Genomic DNA, 5,674 nt, shown 5'->3' with positions numbered 1-5,674 from the left:
TGTTCAAATCCACTGTGCATCCTTCATTGGACAGGTGAGGAAGCCGAGGGTCAGTGACTTGCCCATCACCAAACAACAGCGAGATGGCTTCTCAGAGTTCGGGTACAAGGTGGTTAGCACAGTGCTGTTCTCACCCAGGGGTCACACCAGAGAGGGGACGTGGTGGCGATGGTGGAAGGGCTCTGCCAGTCCCAGCAGCTGCCCCACCATGTGTGAAACACTCTGCAGGTGGCGTAGCACGTTCCAATCCCCTATTTGTTTCCTCAGTCCTCACAGCAACTCTCATAGGCAAGTATTCGTATCACTGATGCTGAATGAATGAACAGAGAAGGGAATCGCCCTTGTCTATTTCAGAGAGATCGCTGAAGTTCCCATGGGTAGCCTTGCCACATTGGAACTGAGATCCTGGCCTGTTGCCTGCTGGCTTCTCCATCAGGGTAGAGCCCTCAGTGTCCCTCTGCACTGGACAGGCAGGCCAGGGCCAGCTGGGTGCATGGTGTGGGGTGGTGCTCTGGCTGCCAGCCTGTAATCTAATCCTGATCCCTCATCCCAAACTCTGCCCGAGAGTCTCCTTTGTTTGGGTTGTAGGCCAGTGGGGCCCACGTTGGCTTTATCCACTCGTCACACCCCGAAATGCAGAGTTTTACAGAACTCTTTATAGACACCTCCTTGAGTGAGTCATTTGAGAGTGTTTTCCCGTTGTAAAAGGAGTGTTGGTGGCGTGCCAGTGCTGGCTGCATGAATCTGAAGCTCTGGCCGGTGGATTCTGTCACTCCTTCCTCCCACACCCACCAAACTCTGGAGGCTCCTCGTCCCAGATGGCCCTCGGAGAGCACCTGGCTGCCTTTGACGGAGAGCCTGGCTCAAGGCCAGCCAAGGGCTCCAAGACACAGCTGGAGTGAGGAGCTGTTGCTTTGGGGTTTGCAGTGTGGGGCGGAAGATGGCAAATGCCACAGGGCCAGGCAGTCCTGGGCTGGAATTCTGACCTTGTCACTAGCTGTGTGGTTTTGAAGAAAGCTATTCCTTTCTTTATCTGTAAATGGCGTCAGTGAGGATTCTCCCATTGGTCCAACTTATGTATCCTGGAGTGTCTTCCCGATGCCAGCAGCTGCCACAGGGATTCAAGGCCATAATTTCCCCAAAGGGCCTCGGCCCAGCAAGCCCCCATTTGACAGCTGTTTGTCTTCTTGTTCTTGTTCTTATCCTCAGTCCTGGCTTCCTGATCTTTCCTTTCTCTGGGGCCATAAAAATGGCCGGGCTGTTGGCACAGACACCCCGGATGGGCCTGTGGGAGGATGACACATAGAGCGAGGAGTCTGGAGACCCTGGGCTGAGAGGAAACACAGAGGATCCAGGGCTGCTGAGCTGGGGAATACGAGGCTGCTGGAGACACAGTCCCTTCTGCTGGTGCGCAAGAGGGGGTGTGGGAAAGGAGGGCACGCAGAGTGGCAGCCAGCACGTGGGCTCTGGAGCCAGGTGGCCAGGGTTCCAAGCTCCCATCTGCCACCTGGTATCTCTGCAGCTCTGGGCAGGTGATCGCTCAGTGTCTCACCTTTGCACTGGTGATAATCTAGACCCTTCAGGATTAGACGCATGTGTCCATCAGAATGGAGTGTGGGAAGGATCCATAGATGTGAGTGTTATTCTAGAGTTCCCCAAGGGTGGAGCTTTGTGAGGAGGGCAGGGCGTACAGTGGTTAGGTCCATTGCAGGCCTTGGCCTTTGGGACAGACCGTCAGATTGAGGGTGTAAATTCACCATCTGCTCCTTGCCAGCTGGGTGAGCATAGAAAAATAATGTGATTTCTCCCAAATCAGCTTCCTCGGCTATAGAAGAGGCAAATGCTGACCATATGCTTGAGACGTTTTATTGAGATCATGTATGGGAAATACTTAGCAGAGAGGCTGGCACACAGTAGGTGTTCAATATATGGTTGCTATCATTATGACTTTTATTAATAGATGAATGGGCCAGGGAGATGAATTTCAGCTCTGCCTAAAGAAGGGCTCTGGATGGAATGTCACCTCCAACAGTGGGGCTGGGCTACCCTGCAGGTAATGAATGCTTTGTGAACAGAGGCATTCAAGCAGGGGCTGAGGCATTACTTGTCAGGACTGGAATGGAAGAAATCCATTAGTGAGGGGAGGCTGACTAGATCACACCCAATGTACCTTCCAGCTTGAAAGTAAGGCTCTTTACCAAAGCTCATTCGCTTGTCCAGCCAGAGAGGTTAACTCTTGGTGGGGTGGGGGGGTGGAGGGGTGTTTACCTAACTGTGCGGGGGTAAATATTAACATGAGTCTCTAGGAAAAATGTTCTTAGTCAAATAAGCTTGGAAAGTGCTGTATTCTATGGTCCATCCTAGCAAGTCATGTGCATATCAGTGATTTCAGGGCTCTGAAAAGGGCTGCAAAAATAAATAAATAAATAAATAACCCAAGGACTTTTATTTTGTTTTTAAATTGAGCCTCTATTCAGATATTGCGAGGCCACTGTGTCCAACATAACATACTCTAGAAACATGGATCCAGGAGACTTCCCACCTCTGGGGGGACCCACATTTCCAAGCTGTGGTTAGGTGAGTTGTCCAAGTTGGCGGCCCCAGCTCACACTGAAACCTGGACCCTCTCAGAAGCTCCTGGGCTAGTGAGGTCTCCTCTCCAACATCCTCCAAGAGGGTCTGTCTGCATTTGTAACCTGAGGTGGCTTCTGGTACTGGTTCCTGTGAGAGATGGTGACCCAGGGAGGTAGGAGCAGTGTCCTCAGGCCTCTCATTCCCCTTATAAAGACACTCAGCTCCTTGGGGGTGGAGGTTGGCTCCCTCTGTGACGTCTCCCCTGCTTGTGCCCTGAGCTCCCAGGGCAGATTGCTTTCTGCATCACACTTTCACCTTCGTGCTCGTAGCACAGGGACAGTTTAGGAATTCCCGGAACTGCGAACTGCGGAGGAAGTTGTTTACGATCTGACTCCCCTCCCAGAAAGCGAGTTTAGACAGCACAGTGACCACGTCCATGACATTTGCTGCCAAATCCCAAGCACTGGGGCGGCTTCTGGCACACAGTAGGTGCTCAGTGAGTGCTGGAATGAACGTGTCATTCCTGAGGGTCATCTGAAAATTGAAACTGAACTTTGCTTTAGGGCCTTACATGCAGTTTCAGAGATCACATGCTGGATAAGAATACAACTTTGTCCTGGGCTTGATTGCATGATTGTGAAATTTTCAAGGAAGGACCCAAGCCCGGAGAATCAGAATCAGAGCGCCTGGGATTTCATACCCAACTGCTTCCCGACTCTGTCCCATGAAGGTCAGCTGCTGTTTTCCCACCAGCCTTCTCTTCCTGCCTCGGGTTTTTTTTTTAGGTTAAATTCAATTTTTATTAATTTTTTAAATTTAATATTAGAAGAGATTTATATACAACTCACAAATGCTTTACAAAACTATCGCCAATCCTTACCCAATTAATAATTGTTTCTATGCAGACTTAGAAATTTTGCAGTGAAATAGGGTCTACAAAATATTTCTTTCAGAAAGCTATCACGATGCTAATTTTAGGCAAAATAATGTTTAAAACTGAAATCTCTGTATGCAAGTGAGTGAGGTCTCAAACCCCCGTTCTTTATCCCAGTGACAAAGTCATGGGAAAATGAACATTAAACTGACTTACTGAGGAAACAGTAAGTGTCTGTTAACTTCTCAAATTTTTCATTACTTTCAGCAGCAGAAGTGTCATTACAAAGTACGGACAACCACACTATGTACTTAAATAAAATGAATACAAATATTGTTGCAAAGAGACACCCCTTGTTAGACATGAGAAAGACTCTATTACACCAAAGGCTTATGGTATGGGCCATAAACCTTACAGGAGACAGTTTCTTCACACAGAATAATGATAATTTATCCCTTTTAAAAGTGAATAACATCTCTTTAGTAGTGTTGCTGGTAAAAAAAAAAATAGATGCAAGTTCACAAAAGTGGCTGATGGTTTTGGTCTTTGTCTGAGAGGTACATACAGTCTGTCGTTTAACAAAGACTGGCTTTGACTCTTCAGTTCAAAAGCATACTTCTTTCCCAAAAGGATGCCTGTTCAACCGATACTAGAGAGCAGAATCTGAACCACCAGCTTGAAAGGGATGTGGCTTAATGAAGAAGAGAATAGTAACCGATTTACGTCAAAGCTTGGGAAGCAAGATCTGGTCAAAATGTCTGAAATCACGACTCTAAAAATTCAATGCTTTGAAAATTTCCCCCTGAGCTATGGGTGCTTTTTCATATACAGTCTCTAGTAAAACAGACGCATTCTGTCATACCACGTTGTACTTAGAAATCTTATTGATGCTTGGTGCTGAAAACAGATAAGTTACGTCTCGCACTGCACAAAGCGGTAGCAATTCCGTTTCATGGTCAGGTTTGGTGAGATGAAATCCTGTAGAAGACGCCTTATTTTGTTTCCCTGCTCCTAATACCCCTAGAATCTTCAAGTAATTTTCAGAGGCGAAACCACAAGACCACAGTGAGGGCCCAGCAGACCATCCTGCATTGCTGCCTCACCTATTGCACGTGGCATTTCCCTTAGCGTTTGATGCCGCTTTAACGGGTCATCGCCTCACGTGATAGCTATCTGACAAGCTGGATCACTACCCACTTTTCTTCTGGGGAATTTTTCTACATGCCCCACAGTTGCTTTTTCTGAATCATGGACAAGCTTCTTTTCCAGTGGCTTACAATGGCCTGTGCCTTCATTAGTACCAATGAGCTCTAGGAATAAAAAAACGTATCAAGTTCAGGTGGAATCCAAAACACCGATTCTACGACTGGCTTAGATCTTCCTTTTCTTGGAGGGACTGGCTGTGGAACAGCAGGTTTAGGCACTTCTCGACCTCTTTGTTTCTCGAAATCATGCATTTGCTTTTTTTTCTCTTTCCTTTAGATCATCACTAATTTGTACACTGTGTCTTGGAACTGCCCGCCCAACCTTATGTTGTAAAGAGGTTGTGTCTGGTGTACTACTCTGTTGCATTTTGGACATCTGTTGCTACAGTAAAAATGTCTTACAGTGCAGCTTTTACAAAATGTATGAAGGCGTTCTGTAATGGTAGTTGCATCTATTAAGTAACCTTTGCAAATGGAACGCAAGATGTATGGGGTCAGCTCAGAGAGAGCAATCAGGTGTGGTTCCTGGTCCTCTGATTCCCGCAGCTCCCTCCAGCCTCAGCAATAAGTGGCTTATCTCTTCCTCCTTCTTCTTTCTTCTCCAGCTCCTCATCCTCTTCCAGCTCCTCATCGTTCTTGAAACAGCCCCTCAAGTGGCCCAGGCTTCACTCTGCTCCAGCTCTGGGGCTTAGGGCTCCACCCCTGCCCCTCTCTTATCCCTCCCTCCCTCCCCCTTTTCCCCTCCTCCTCCCTTCCCCTCCTCCCTCTCCCCTCCACTCCCCTCCTCTCCCTCCCTCTCTCCTCCCCTCCCTCTCCCTCCTTAGGAATCTACCCCACCTCTGTGAAACCTTTTCAGATGCACTCACCTCTCATCCTGCCCTGAACAACTCTGGCACAATTAATTTGGCCATACTTGCAGGCCCTTACCTTGGGATTTAACTGTTGCATTGCTTGTTTCCCCAGTGAGATGCCACATTTCCTGAAGACCATGTATCACACCTTATCTCGGAGTGTGGCCCAG

At 48.0% G+C, this 5,674-nt stretch overlaps 1 pseudogene; it reads right to left on the bottom strand.

The window, feature by feature from the left end:
- Positions 1-4,477: 4,477 nt before the first annotated feature.
- Positions 4,478-5,318, bottom strand: LOC109445821 (polycomb group RING finger protein 6; annotated as a pseudogene).
- Between the last annotated feature and the right edge of the window lie 356 nt (positions 5,319-5,674).

Source organism: Rhinolophus sinicus, linkage group LG02 (genome assembly GCF_036562045.2).
Source record: "Rhinolophus sinicus isolate RSC01 linkage group LG02, ASM3656204v1, whole genome shotgun sequence".
In the NCBI taxonomy this organism is placed as follows: domain Eukaryota; kingdom Metazoa; phylum Chordata; class Mammalia; order Chiroptera; family Rhinolophidae; genus Rhinolophus; species Rhinolophus sinicus.
The sequence above is the reverse complement of the archived record's forward strand: the minus strand, read 5'-3'. Positions and strand labels throughout refer to the sequence as shown.